Below are 16,122 nucleotides of genomic sequence, written 5' to 3'. Positions count from 1 at the left end.
TGAGACAGGGTTTCTCTGTGTAGCCCTGGCTGTCCTGGAACTCACTCTGTAGACCAGGCTGGCCTCAAACTCAGAAATTCACCTGCCTCTGCCTCCTGAGTGCTAGGATTAAAGGCGCGCGCCACCATGCCCGGCACACATGCAGCTTTTAAATTTACAAAAATAAGCCAGTCAGGAGAATATTAGCCAGCATCAACTCAATCCCGGTCTCCACACCAAACCTGACCAGGACAGATTCAAACAACCAGAAGCCAGATCCCATCCCCAAAAGGCAATGACCTGGGCAGAGCTCCTATTAGAATTTCCTGATCCCTGAGGGGGAGTTTAGAAGTGAAGAATGGGCAGCTTCCTGTCTTAAGAAGGACGAAGGACCATCTTACACTGTGTCACATTGACACACACACACCACACACGCACACACATCTTATGACTTTAAGCAAGGGCCTGGATTATTCTGAGCTGCACATAAATCCCTATTTATCTCCCCATCTTCACAGACACTCACATATATCTATTTTCCCCTCGGCTCTTTTCCCAGCACAGACCGTGTGTCTGGAAAATCTCTTGACTGACCGACACTTTCCCAACACCAGCATCCTGAGTGGGAAACAGCTAGTCAACGCTAGCAGAGTTTCATTTGAGTGGGAGCCCTCTGCAGAGATGTATGTGAAGATGTATGTGTATTCGCCTGCTTTGGTGACTTTAAATACTGAATTAGGGACAATGCTATCCTAACAGTTTTGAACTTTCTACCCAAGATGGCAGTACATCCCCCACACATACACACTCCAGTTTTGTTTTGTTTTTTAACCTTTATCTGTGTAGCGGGGGAGGGTCACATGTGTTTGTAAGGGTGGGCACCCATGTGGCCATCAGAGGACACCTCGACTATCATCCCTTGCCTTCCACTTTGTTTGAGACAAGGTCTCCTGTTTGCTGCTGTCTGCCTGCACCAGACCATCTGGCCTGCAGACTTCTGAAGAATCCCCCGTCTGCACCTCCCATCTTTCAGTAAAAGTGATGGGTGGGGGCTGAAGGCGTGGCTCACTGGTTAAGAGCCCTGGGCTCCTAGAGGAGCAGGGCTCAGTTTCTAGCCCCTACCTAAAAGCTAATAACCATCCAGAACTCTGATTCCAGGGGATCTGACACCCTCTGGTCTCCCAAGAGCACCAGGCCCACATACGGCGTACAGACATACACATAGACAAAGCACACATAAAATAACACATATCTTTAGTTTTGTAAGAGTCCTAGGTTCACTGCATCTGGATTTGGATGCATTCAGGGATTTGAACTCAGGCATGCCATATTGTAAGACAAGCCTATTGACTACCAGAGCCATTAATCCAGCCTTTCTTTCTTTCTTTCTTTCTTCCTTCCTTCCTTTCTTTCTCTAAAGACTCATCCAGGCTTTCAGTAAATGTGTTTATCGTCCTAAATGTAGGTAAATTTGTTTACAAAAAGTGCTTGGAGAAAGAAAAGCAAATGGCTTAGGTCACAGAAACCCAGTGTTTCTTCGCCATCCTGAAGACAGGATTCCAGGGTCAAGATGTGGGCAAGGTGGATTCCTTCTGAGGCTGGAAGGACGAGTCTACAAGCCTCTTGGGGTTTGCCCTATCTTTATTGTCCTTAGCTTGGAGACGCCTCGTCCAATCCCTGCCTCTCTCTCCACACGACATTCTCCCTGTCTGATGACTGTCCCCAAATTCCTCCTTTTTATGAGGTGACCAGCCATGCTAGCTTAGAGCCCCACCCACTCCAGTGGGGCTTCATCCTAAGGACTCATCTGGAGGCACTGGCAGACACCTCTGTACTGGGAGCACAAGAGCCACAATGTCCTTTAACATGACTGTAGGACAGTCCAAGTTTTCAATGGTGCGGTGACTAGCACGGCTCTAACTTGCAGTTCCTCTCTGCAGGCAGTTTGGCTTTCATTTTGTTTCCTGTTCTGTTTTTTTAACAGAGTCTCCTGTAATCTAGGCTGGCCCAGAGCTCACTACCTAGTCAACGATGACCTTGAACATCTGATCCTCCCAACCCTTTTCCTCAGTGACAACTTTCCCGCCCTCTCTCCAACCTCTGTCTGCCTTTGTAGAGTTATGTGCAAAACTCTTTTTCTTTCAGTCTTCTGAGAAAGAACCCAAGAACTTGGAGATCAGCTCCTGCTCCGAGGCTGTGTCCCCTGTGGGCTATGCATCTACTTCACCTCATTCTTGAAGTCTGTTTTTTGCTTTTTTTTTTTCCTCTGGGGGGGGGGGGAATCAATACTGTCTGTATTTCCGAATGTATGGGTAGGAAATTGATGGATCTCCTCACTGAAAGCCAGCCATCTCTAACACCTGGCCTCTCCCTCCCTCCCCCTGCCAAGTTCTCAGTAGGCGTGAGGAGCACCTTATGTAGGAAGGGAACTCTTAGGTCTAGACTTCATAGTCCCCAGCTGATGGGTGTCACGGATAGCCCTAGGGCCAATTATATTTGATGTTAATTCCATTCTCCTGTGAGGAGCTGATAACAAGGAGTGAGTCAGCACTCAGGTGATTTCCTGTAAGCCTTCTTCCCACCTCAATGTATAAAATAAAGGTGATTAGGTAGAGAAAGAGAGGAAGGTGGAGCTGAAGGTTTGGGGAGAAAAGGAGAGAGAGAGAGGATGACAATGGGGGGTGGGGAGAAGGAAAGTGGAGCAGAAGCACCTGGCCTGGAGAAACCGCAAGTTCTAAGGGGTCTCTTCTATGGGGAAGGTGGTAGTGTAGTGGTAGATCTGCCCAATGGGCACACAGCATGGATTCACATTAACTGAGTCGTGTTTTCATTGCCTGGGCTTACTTGGGTCGGAGATTTACCAACAGATGGGTTCTTCCTCTAGGCCTCCCTCCTTCTCTTTGCCTTTAGTTGCTTTTTTTTTTTTTTTTTTTTTTTTTTTTTGGTTTTTCAAGACAGGGTTTCTCTGTATAGCCCTGGCTGTCCTGGAACTCAGAAATCCACCTGCCTCTGCCTCCCGAGTGCTAGGATTAAAGGCGGCGCCTTTGGTTGCTTTTGCCTGCTCTCTGGGTTCAGGGGTAAAGCACTTGCCTTATATCTTAAATTAACCCTTCCTTTACCATACACAGACAAAAGTCTCCCGAGAGTCACTCCAGGCTCTGTGGTTGATGCAACAAAACAAAACAAAACAAAAAACGAAAAAAAGCAGTTCTGCCTTTCAGCACTCCTCTAAACACATCAACTTTAACGCCTATTCCCTCTGTTCTCAAAAAGTCAGTTTGGATCCTGTGTATGCCAAACCTTTTTCAGGGGTGTCTAAGCCAGGACTGCAGCCCCTCTGGGCTTCCAGCTTCTATGCAATCAGTTTAAGTGGAAACCAGTTCTTAAAGAAAAGGTATCCGGGACCCAAAAGAAAGGGCTGTCACTATCCACCAGGGTGGTCTTTGGACACCCAACCCAAAGGCCTAGCCAGGACCACCTTGGAGCCCAAAACCTGGACAGCAACTTGTAGCCACTCTGGTAGAACAGACACTGGGCAAACCAAGAGCAGAAAGATGGTCACTGGAGGAGCAGAGGTAGCCGAGGGAGCAGCCCACATACGCGGACTTCATCTCATCCAGATGGCTGAGTGCAGCCATCAGTGGCCACTCCTGCATTCCCCTCTGACCCAGACAGTATCAACACTGTCTCCAGGTGGTTTAGAGCCGGTTGGAGCCAGCACCCATTCCCAGGCCACTGTCAAATCTCTGCTATTCAAAGCGTGCTGCAAACACACAATTCCAGGCTTCTTAAGAGCTAAAAGGACACTTTGTATCATAGGTGGTGCAATCAACCCCAGTCTCTCCCTGCCAGCCTTGGCATCCTCCAACCTCCTAAGACGCAGCGTTTATGGCTCTCGCTCCCTACCTGGTCACTGTCACCCTAGTGGCCACTACACTCAGCTTGTCTCTGAGTCTCCTCTGAAAAGGGTTCCTGGGTGGCTATCGTGTGCTTAATTCCCAGATCGCAGGACAAGTCTGAAAGCCACTCAGGTCATGACCTTTGGGGCTCATCCCCTCACCTTCCCCAGTCCATCCCGCCCAGCCCATCTGTCTTACAAGCCCCATCAGCCCATCAAATTTTATGACCTCTTCTTCCCTCCCCGGGTTAGGCAGCCAGCCAGACCAGGAGTCTAAGGAGCTGACTATTTGTCTGCAGTAAAGATGGCTCCATTAAGGGCTCTCTGAGATTCTCTCAGTAGAATCCCCTCCACCAGCTGGCTGCAGACTTAGCAGATAATCTGGCAAAGGCTTAGGGCACTAGGCTCCACATCACCCTAAGACTAGAGCTAACCAAGGAAACTTGAGACTCCTTTATGAGCAGCAGGCTGGCCAGGCACTCTGGCTGTCAGGAAGCAAGCTGGGCCTAATTCATGAACCATGTCTGGTGGTACCTGGGCCCCTTTCATGTGGGGAAAATCTGACAGCTGCCCAAGCCAGTTTCCACCCGGGCTACTCTGCACATCTCTCAGGAGAGGCCAGAGGCCTCAGGCCTACCTATTCTGTCAGGCTGCCAATAGCATGCTAACCTTAGTAATTAAGTGCTGACAGTGTAAAATTCAGCAACCCTAGCACCCTCAGCTGTGTTCGAGTGTCTGTCCCATGCTTTTCAGATGACAGCTCCGAGAGAGTCGGCCAGAGATAAACCAGGCTCTGTCCTGTCACGAGCTATAAGCGCATCAGCCAGGGCTGTTAGTTGGGAAGGAAGGGGCTGCCATCAGGACTCCTAGAGGTCCATTCTGCTCCCCACAAAATACTTATAAGACGTTGAAAGAGCTGATGGCTGAAACCAAGCATCTGTCCTAACAGCCTGTGGCATGCTGAAGTGCCTGTAAGTTACCTCGAACAGCACGGGTTGTAGTCTCTGTCATCTGAGCATTGCCAGAGATCAGAGCCACGGGAGTAACAGACAGAATAAGGGGATGTGACCAGCCATCTGCTTTCTTTTTGGGGATGGGCAGCCCTGGAGAAGGAAGCAGTACACAGTTCTCTGGCACCCATGTTTTGCAACCTAGCCTATTGTGTTAGTCGTTTGCTCGCCAGCCAAAGACCCAGTGGCCACAGAGTGCTGGGAGGGCTAGGCAGCGGGGCACAATCTTCAACCCAAAGATAGGATGAAGTCATCACGGTAGTACCCCGTGTCACACTTCAGTGGGGCTCGGCTCCGCACATCTGCCCTCACTCTGATCTCAAAAGCCACCTGTCCCATCACTGACAATGGGAGGGATTTTCTTAGGGTCAGTTCAGCATACTTTCACACACACACACACACACACACACACACACACACTTTTAGAATCTGTGCACCCACTTCCAGAACTAAGGCCAGAGTGGGTTGCTCCATACAAGATAAGATCGTTGACAAAACTTGGCACACAGTTCCATACAAGATTCAGGGATGGTCTCCAGGTTCCTCCCCCCAAAGGACATGCGACCCGCCATCTTTGGATATAAAGGAGGTAAAGGTCACTCTAATGATATCCTGAGCTGCATTCCCATGTCCTGAGACCCCCAAAGACAGTTGTCTATGGCAGTGTACTGAAGCCAACTGGGAGGGCAGCAGGTCTCTGAGGTGGGGCAAGCGGAACAGGTAATGAAGTTTTCTCTGTCCTAGACCTGGAATGACTCTTCACTGGGTTCAGAAGTCTACACAGCTTCAGATAAATGTGTGTGAGTATGTGCGTGCTTTCGAATCACGTGTGTGTGTGTGTGTGTGTGTGTGTGTGTGCGTGCGGGTGTGTGTGTGTGTGTGTGTGTGTGTGTGTTTATAAATGACTATCCAACCTGTAAAGGCCCTGGGATGACCAAAGCATCTAATTCACTCTGTAGAGCTCAGACATCCTTGAGAGATTCAACTTGTGCCTGCCTCCCAGTTCATCAAAGTTCAGTTGTCACCGATGAGCCTTTTAGGAAGCTTGTGGGTACTGACTGTCACAGCGAAAGCCCAAAAGTAGAAAAAAACGTATATCAAAGAGATCTGTGGTTATTGCATTTTTCTAACGGAGTAGGTCTCACTGAGCTTCACAGAAAACCCGCAAAGTGTTTAAGGAAATTATATAAGCAAAAATCCCTCCAACTTAACCTCAAACTCACAGAGCCAGGGTGTCCTCTAAGCTCCCCCACTTAGGCCATGCCTGCCTCTGCTGGATCTGAAGCAAGTCAAAGGAATTTGCTCTCTCATAGCCTCTCTCTCTCTCTCTCTCTCTCTCTCTCTCTCTCTCTCTCTCTCTGCCTGTCTGTCTTTTTCTCATTCTCCCTCTCTTCCTCCATTCCTTTCTTCCCTCCCTCTCTCCCTCTTTCTCCTGCCCTCCCCATAGCCAAGTCTAACGAATGCCAGGCCTCCAATTAATTCACTATGTAGCTGAGAGTGGACTTGAATCGCTGATCCTCCTGCTGAGATTATAGGGCTATCCCATCACACCAGCTTTGCACCGTGCTGGGTATGGAACCCAGGGCTTCCGGCACGCTGGGCGAACATTCTACTACCTGAGCCGCACTCTCATCTGGGAGCTTGTCTTTCTATGCTGCCCAGGTCTGCGTTCTGAGAGCAGCTCTGTGTAAGTATTTTTCGAGAAGAATAATACTTAAAGGAGATGCTGAGTGAGTGAGACAACTGAGCAGGCAGAGGAGCCTGCGCAGTACCATGGCCTGAGTTCAAACTATGGAGCCCACTGGGTAACAGGAGATAAATGACTCCGTAGAACTGTCCTCTGACCTCCACGCTTACATAGTTGCACTCTAGTACACACACACACACACACACACACACACAGGTTTTAAGAGGAAACCAAGACCCCCAACAACCTGGGAGGAACTGTATCTACCATGAGGAGGTCACAGTTCAACACACTGAATATTCACACCCCTAAATTTCATACTGACCCCCTAGCCTCTGTGTGAGAGTCCCCAAAGATGGAAACTTGAGACTACTCAAGTCCTGAGGAGATGTTTTCAGAGAGGAGACTTCAGGGGGCCTCTCATCCTTGCTGCCACATAAGGATCTACAAACCAAGAAGTGGCTCCTCCCGCAGGCACCAAATCTGCCAACACCTTGCTCTTGGATGTCGAGTCTCCAAGAGTGTTAGAACTTGATGCCTGTTGTTTGGCACAGAGAAGTGAAACCTGCAGGGGTGACTTTGCTTCTCTGCCTTTTTGAGGAATGTCTTAGAGACCAGGGAGACTCACCTCTCCCTGGTCATGAAGATTAGGCCAGGAGGGCTCTGGCCCCATGAATGACTTAATCCCTTGATGGAGTCATTATATCCTGGCATTAGTGGGAGACCATGAAAGACAGGATGTGGGGCCTGGTTGAAGGAAGTCTGTCGGTGGGGTGGGTCCCTGGGAGCTGTATCCTGTGTGGGCTTCTTTCTATATACCCCTTGTCTCTACTTCCTGTCTGCTGAGAGGTGAAGAATGGCTTTCCAGACAGTTCTGCTCTCATGAGGTCCTTCTGGGATGCATGAGCCAGGCAACTGTGGGCAGAACCCTCTAAAACTGTGAGCTAAATAAGTCTTTCCTCCCTTATATTGCACATTGGTCACAGCACTGCTAAAGGTAAGTCCTCCTGCCCAGCCATAAAAGGACTTTGACCCCACCCAGCACCTCCAAGGATCCTAAACAGAGGCCCGGCTGAACCACACAGATTCCTGCCCAGATTCCCGACCACAGGGACTTAGTGGTACTAAGTGTTCCTATTTTTATCCCCCTAGGATTAGGGTGGTTAAGCAGCCATGGGTGGTGAAAGTAATTCCCTCCCTCAAAGGAACCAAGTTCTGAGAGTCAGGAATGCTCCTGGTCCAGGGTCACCTGTGGTCCTCAGGAGCCAGCATCACTAAGCATGCTTATGTAAAATGAGGCTTTAAAAACAAACATGTTGGGGCATGCCTGGCTTCCCGGCATTTGGGAGGTAGATGCAGAAGGATCAGAGAAGTTCAGAGTCATTCTTGGCTACATATTAAGTTCAGTGCCAGTCTGGGAAAGATGAAAGCCCGTCTCAAACGACAGCATGAATGAATGGAAATAAATAACGTGAAATTAAAAAACAGCTCAAACGCTGAGTGAGCACTTCCCAGTCAGAACTTACAGGGTAGGGTCGAAAGGTGACAAGTGGTGACCTCCGCCTCTTTACGGGACTCCATGGTATATGACACCTTGGGTCCATGTATGCCTTTAATCCAATGGCCTCTAGACTGATGACACTGCCCGTCTGGTCTCTAAAACCCCATACATGTGCCTACTGGCAAAGAGAGCCAACCTGCCTACACTCACCCCTTGGCTCCTCTGACCCTTGAGGGCTGAGGCTCCCGCAGCAGGAGTGTACAAGTGTCTTCCCAGGGTTCTTGACTCAAAAGGCCTACACTCCACTGCCTGACAGTCACAGACCATGCCTCCAGCCCACCTGGAATGCCTGGGATGGGGCAAGCAAGCGTGCTGTGGAAAATAAGTGTATGGGTTCTCTTAGAACCTGACGTGACAGGGCAGTGGCAGCCTCAGGCAGAGCTTCTGCTCCATCTGGCAGAGCTGCTGCTTCTGACAATGCATCTCAGCTGTAGAGGTGCAGGGACACCCCCAGAGGGGTCTGTCCCTTACAGGACTTCAGAAGCAATTCTCCATGCTTGAAGAGTCAGCCAAAGAACAGGGTAGCTGCGGAGGATCCCCAAATAGGGTCATCCAAGGATACCTGGCACTGTGCCCAGGGCTGGACCATTTGCTTTCCATGAGTCCTGGATACCAGAGTGTCTCAGTTAGGTTTTTACTGCTGTGAACAGATACCACGACCAAGGGCACTCTTATAAGGACAACATTTAATTGGGGCTGGCTTACAGGTTCAGAGGTTCAGTCCAGTATCATCAAAGTGGGAGCATGGCAGCATCCAGGCAGGCATGGTGCAGGAGGAGCTGAGAGTTCTACATCTTCATCTGAAGTCTGCTAACAGAATACTGGCTCCCAGGCAGCTAGGATGAGGGTCTTATAGCCCATACCCACAGTGACATACCTACTCCAATGGGGCCACACCTCCTAATAGTGCCACTCCCTGGGCACAGCATATACAAACCATCACACAGAGCTAAGCATATTGGCTTCTGATATGCATGTGTTCCTAGTGTGCTGACAGGAGAGGGAGCAGGGCCCCAGAGGCTTGTGACATTATATATAAGGCTGTGAGCTTTCTTTAAAAATCAGCACTCTCTCTAGCCAGAGTAGCTTGGGCTTATGTGAGTACTCTGTGTGTGTGTGTGTGTGTGTGTGTGTGTGTGTGTGTGTGTGTATAAGTATGCATGTATTTGTATGCAGGTACATATGAGTTCAGTGTGAACACATGCATATACATGTGCATGTGGGTGTGGTTTGCCTATGCATTCACATATGTGGGTGTGTATGTAGCATATACATGTTGTTTGAGTGTATTGCATACACATGTGCATGAGCCCGAGAGCTTGTTCAAACTACAATAGGGCAGTTTGACTGTGTATTCTTGTGTGTGTGCCTGGTTGCATGTGGTTTGGGTGTGTATGTGTACCTGTGTGTTACACAGATATTCACATATATATATATGGGTATTGATTCATGTGTGAGAGTACAGGTTGGTGCCAGTGTGCATGTGGATGTGGCTTGCGTGTACACATATGTATAAGAGCATGTACACACATGAATTTCTTCTAGTGTTCCCCCCAGGGATCACTAGATCACTGGATGTCAGAAGCCACTGGCTGTGAATGTGCTTAATGTAAACTCTCCACAAACAGGGCCCTCCATTCCCAGAAGAGCAGCCCTCCCACAGGCCACGGGGACCACTGTGCAAGCTTTGGAATGATACGGCTCCATGTGACACTTGACAGTGACCCAACCACAGATGGGATCCCTGGGTTACCACTCTGTCTGACTCTGTGTTCCTGCTCCCATGACCTAGAATTAATCTGCTGTAAAGGGACAGGGACTCTGCAAGCTTAGGGTGGTGATGAGCCCCCATAACATCTGGCCAAGACCAAAGTGGCCCCAGAAAGGTGACCCTCCCTCCTCCCTGTCCACTCAGGCATGTCCTCAGAACCTGTTCTATGCCTGCCCTGTGCTAGTGCCAGTGAGGCAGGGTCCCAGAGGCAGAACCGAAGTGGACTCTGGCTACTCCAAAAGGGCAGCCTACTGCTCCAAGGGCACTTCCAGGGAAGGGAGGAGAAGACACTGTCAGGATGCAAGTCCAGAAAAGGCCCTGACCTCAGCTGGCCTACTGCATTTGTGGTGCCCTGGGGTGTCCCTTGAGGAAGGCACAGCCCTCAGCGTGTATGCCCCAATCAGCTTATCCACATGTCCTGCTCTCTGGGAGTCACAACAGCAGAAAATAAGCAGCTGCCAAGAAACCTTTTCCTCAATGTTTTTACCCTTCGCCTATGAAGAGGATCCCATCCGTGTCTTCTACTACCGGAAAGGCTAATGCATGTGAAGGCTCCAAGTGGAGCTCCGAAGGGACCCAGTATGTTGTGACCTGGGAGTCCTATCAGGGCACAGGGATGCTGCCTCCAGTTCAGGAGGACTTGTTTGCAGGTGACTGGAGAAGGCTCAGCACACTGAGTTCCAGGGTGTGTCAGTGGGACAGAGAGCAGCTGATCTCCTCCTGCGGCAACTGTGGCAAGGTTGGATGGACACCTTTGGTACTTGACCCACACCTTGCCTCATCTGTGCAGGGAGTTAATTAGTCAGGCATGAGAGGTTTGTAAAGAAGCAGACTAGAAAGACGACTGTCAAAATCTCCTCTGTGGAGGGCCAAATTGCTTCCCTACAAAAGAGTGTTGGACTCAGAACCTGTGGTTGGGACCTTCTTTGGAAGGAGGGGCCTTGCACATGGTCGGCTTAGAATAAAGACTTCAGAAAGAATGCTAACCTGATATGGCAATTGCCCTTATTAAAAACAACTGGGCTAGAGAAATGGCTCAGCCAGTAAGGTACTTGTCATGCAAGCCTAAGGACCTGAGTTCAAGGCCCCAAACCCACATAAAATGCCAAGTATAGCAGCGAGCACTAGTAAACCCACTACTGGGGAGGTGGAATCCCTGGGCCTTGATGGTCAGCCACTGCCTAGTTGGTAAGTCTCAGCCTGGAGTGAGACTGTATCTGCAAAACAAGCAGCACACTTAGGCTTGGCCTCTGAACTCTAAATGCACCTACACTTTCACACAGTACCTGAACATACACCTGACCTGTTCTAACACCTGAGTACAGCGGGAAAGGACCACCAACCACCTCTCCTACTCCCCCGCAAGCCATCCCTGCTCTTACAGGCCCATCTCCCCAGAACGGAGTGTGCAGAGTCAGCCGCTCTCACATCCAGACAGCCCACTGCCCAGAGCTTTCCATCCAACACTTCCAGTCTCCACCACTGCTCATGTTGTAGGAAGTACAGGCCACGTGCCGCGCTGCCAAGTGCCTGGCCTGAGATCAGCAAGGAGCTCTTTTGTAAGAGATGCTTTATGTCCACCAGGGAGGGGCCTCTATTCTTAGAAACAGGAAGTGATCGCTGGCCAAGCGCAAATAAACTTGGCTCTGTCCACATTGGCTTTTCACACAAAGCTCCTATTAGCCTTTGCTGACTTCTCGGTCATGGGCCAGAGTTTATTTTCACACTTTTCTCTTGACTGACTGACTGCTCATGGTGGACCCGCCTGCCAGCCCACAGACTAGCCAGCAGACTAGACTCTGTGGCTTCGTGCCCTCCTTCCTCTCAGTCGTACCTGGTGTGTGTCCATATCGGGAGCAGCAGTAGAGACCAAAGGCCCAGTGACAGTCACCAGCCAAAGAGTTACTCTTACTTGGTAGCAGCATGGTAGGATGTAAAGAACGTGGGCTGCGGTGAAGCATGGTCCTGGCACTTAATCTGAGCTGGGTTCTGCGGGGTTTTTGAGTGGGAATGTTGACAGTCACCTAGGTAAGGTGGTCTGCGTTTAAGAAGCTGGGCTGGGAAGGTACTCAGAAGAGTGCTTGCCTTGAACGTCCGAAGGCCTGAGTATAATCTCCACAGTCTATGTAAAGACCAGACTTGGAGGTGGGCAGATGGCTTGGCAATTAGAGTATGCCCTGCTCTTATAGAGAATCTGGGTTCGGTTCCTAGCACCCATATAACTCCAGCTCTAGAGAGCATGTACATTCACACATACACACACATGTACACACACACACTCCAAAAGTGTAAAGTCAGATATGTTCATGCAGTGTGTCTGTTTGCTCTTGTAATCTCAGTACTGGGAGGGCAGAGAGACAAAGGGCAGGATCCCTGGAGCTCAGTGAGAAGTGATTCTAGTCTGTTTGGGGAATTCCAGGCCAGTGAGAGACTCTGTCTCAAAAAGATCAAGGTGGATGGAGTCTGAGAAACAATAGACAAGATTGTCCCTGGGCTCCTGATCATAAGCACACATGTACACACATGCACACACACACACACACACACACACTAGAAACACATACATATATAAACACCACACACACATGCATACACACATATACACATCCACTACACACATATACATCCACTGTACACAGACATACACACATAAAACACACACACATATCCATTACACACACATAATAGACATACACATCTAACACACATATCCACTACACACTCACACATGCACACACACACACACATGCACACACATGCATCTCTAATACACATCCACTACTCACACATACATAACACACACACATACAGGTGTGCACACACACATACATGCAGAGGATTTAATACGCCAAGGTCCATACACAGCCATGACATTGAGAGCATGTCCAATCAGGGATAAATGTCATTGCATCCAAAGGCCGCGTGGAAATTCCCCAACAAAGGCAATGCAGTTTAGCACAGGGTTTTGTGAAATCCATGGCTCTAGAGCTGTTTCCAGTGTGAGCCAGGAAAGCAATTTAATACTCATTGGGTAGAGAAAGTGAATGAGGAGGAGGGGCAGCCTGACTCTGGGTAACTAACAGTCACCTTGGCTACTTGTTCTTTTCTCTCTGCTAAAATGTTACTGTTGGGGCTAGAGAGGTGGTTAAGAACACTGGCTGCTCTTCCCGAGGACCTGGCCTCCATTCCCAGCATCCACATGGTGACTAACAACCATCTGTGAGTGGCTGCAGTTCCAGAGAATCTGATACCTTTCTTCTGTCCTCCAAAGGCACTACGCACACACATGGTATACAGACAGACAAAACGCCTATGTATGAAATCAAGTGATTTCAAACTTGTATTGCTTTGCTCTCTGTGGGAAGCCACATAACGCCATTACAAGATGGCGCTGGCTACCGCTGGACGCCGCCCGCAAGTCCTGGTAAACAACCAATGTGCGCATGTGCAAAAGGGTTTTCACGCCAAGTCACAGCTCATCCCGGAGCATGCAAATGAGGGACTGAAAGCAACACCAATCAGGTATGGCCACACCACTCCTAAGCCTATTTAACCAGCATCAGTTTCGGGGCTCGGGGTCTTTCGCCTTCGCAATCAAACTCTCCCTATAAACGTGTGCAGAAGAATCCTGTTGTGGCGTCTTCCTTGCTGGCGAGTCGGGCGTCTACCGCTGTCAATCTAATAGAAATTTTTCTTGTGTCAAATGCATCGGAGATGGCTCATTTACTTTTTCCAATTTAATGTGGGAGTTCCGGGTACCGGGTTGTAAGTACATATGTCAGATGAGGCCTCTGTTGGCTTGGCCTTGCTGCTACAGTGGGTACAGTGTCACAGGGAAGCTGAAGTGGCTAGACACAGCCATGCATCCTGCACCTCCTGAAATTGGGTTGGCCTAAGTGGTTCGCCCTAGAGATGGATGCTCTGGCTCTGCTATAACCAGGTTTATAAGATACTTCTCAACTCCTGGGAGCTCTGAGGACTGGGCCCTCTCGGGATGAGCTGCAGAGCTATGACATATCGAAGCAGTAGGCAGAAGATGTGTGAGGACCCTGTACCCTCAGGCTGCTGAGAACGGAAAGCCAGCAGCTGTGGCTGGATGCACTTTTTAAGCCTTCAGAGAATTCCAGCTTAAGGGACATCACCGAGGAACCTCAAGTGTGGACCACCAGGCAGATTGCGCATGGGAGAGAATTAAGGATCATTGAGCTTTAAGTTTCACTTGTCTTATATTATGTAGAGTGCTTACATGCGTGGGTGCACTCATGTGTGTACCTATGTACATACATGTGAAGGCCAGAGCAGGACGTGGGGTATCTACCTCTGTTACTCTCTACTTTAATTTACCTGGAGACCCATTTCCCCACAGAAGTGGAAGCTTACTGTTCAGCAAGACCGATGAGCCAGCAAACTCTCAGGGTCAGCCTGCCTCCACCCCTCACTGCTAAGGCTGCAGGCATGCATTCCCTTGCCTGGTGTTTTGCAGAGATGTTGGGGTCTTAAATTTAGGTCCCCGTGCTTGTAGAAAAAGCATGCTCAACCTGCTGAGATATCATGGCCCAGGGCTGTGTTGTTTTAGACTGCTAGGTTTTAGGGTGCTTCTATATGCCACAATGACCAAACAGATCCGTTTAAAAAGGCATCAGGGGGTGTTGTGGGTGGCAAGTAGATCAGGAGGCAGGAACTGAGAAGCCACACAACCCCAGAGTCTGGGACAGAATACTATAGCAAGGAGTTTGTAGGACATGTCCTGGGCGTGAGAGCCAGACAGGGAGGGCGGGTGAGGGGACTCTGGGAGAACAAAAGAGACGACGAGGTCACACAGCGCTGACCACACAAACGGGGCAGGCATTCTAAGCACAGTGATGAGTCTGCCAAAAGTTTCAAACAAAAAATGTCACATAGTCTGACATCTTGTCCTCTCTGTGGACCAGGTAGGGGTGGAGTAGGGATGGGTTGGGGGAAGGTTAAGGTTTTTCTTCTCCTCAGTGACAATATTCCCTGCTCAGGAACTCTCAAGTCTCTTGGGGACTGCAGAAGCACTAAGAGGAAGAGGGGGGCGGGGGGAGAGAATCCTTCATGGTTTGTAGGGGACATCTTACCCTGAAGAGCTGAGCTCACCACACCTTCCCCTGGGCCCTGTGGCAGGTGCTTCCCCAAGGAGGGGAAACAGAAATGGTCTCCCACCAAGGGCGTAAGGCAATGATGCCCTGGCTTCAAATCAAAGCACTCATTAGGGACGCTCTGTCAAGAAGAGGCAGATTGGATGGCAATTCTGTTCTCCACTCAGGTGACCACTAAGCATCTCTGATGCTGCCTTCTGCTTCCCAGTACCTTGAGGAGGTGGCTTCCCAGAGTTTGTCTTCTTAAAGGAAGTGCCTGGAAGGACTTCCCACTCCTCTCTGACCTCAGGAAGACGTATACCGCTCATGAACACCCAAGCAGGTCATGCTCCCAGGACTCGGCAGTTGCACAACGTGGAACTTACAGCAGGCAGTTCGTGCCTTTTCTCTGACCCACTGCTCCTGCAGTAAACACAGTACACAACACACAGAAGCCAGAACCAGACCGTTCCTATTCTCAACCAGGGATTTAAAGTCCTGTTGTGGATATGGAGATGAGAGATTCCAACCTCCAGGACAGAGACAGCACTTCAGAACTGGCTGGGCTTGGCCTGCCATTGGCAAGGCTGGCCATCGACCTGCTAAACAAGGTGGAGAGAGGTAAGGGAAGGATATAGGCTCCTGAGCAGCTTACATATGGAGATGTCTGTCCTGAAGTTCAGTAACTAGTATGGTCCAACCCAAAGGAAGGAATTAAAGTGAATACCCAGACCAACTCCACCTCCCGAGCTTGCCCCATTTAGGGCCTGAGCTACCCTTGTCTACAGACCGTCACAGTCCTCCCAACGATGCTCATCTTTGTTTGTGTGATGTGGTGTTTCTGTGTGTAGTGTATATACTTGTGAGAGTAGGTTTTTACAAATGAGCATTGGGTATTTGTGCATGTATGTGCATGCATGTGTTTCTGTATGTACAGGCATGCATGCATGTAGAGGCCAGAGGTTGGTATCAGGTGTCTATCATTGATCATTCTCCACTTCTACTTTTGCCTCATTTTTCAGTTGTTATTGTATGTGCATGAGATGTACATGTGTATGTATGATATGTATATGTATATGTGTGTCTACATATCTATGATATGTATGTGTATATGTGT

This window comes from Mus pahari, chromosome 16, assembly GCF_900095145.1.
Source record: "Mus pahari chromosome 16, PAHARI_EIJ_v1.1, whole genome shotgun sequence".
NCBI classification, from domain to species: domain Eukaryota; kingdom Metazoa; phylum Chordata; class Mammalia; order Rodentia; family Muridae; genus Mus; species Mus pahari.
Note: the sequence above shows the minus strand (reverse complement) of the source record.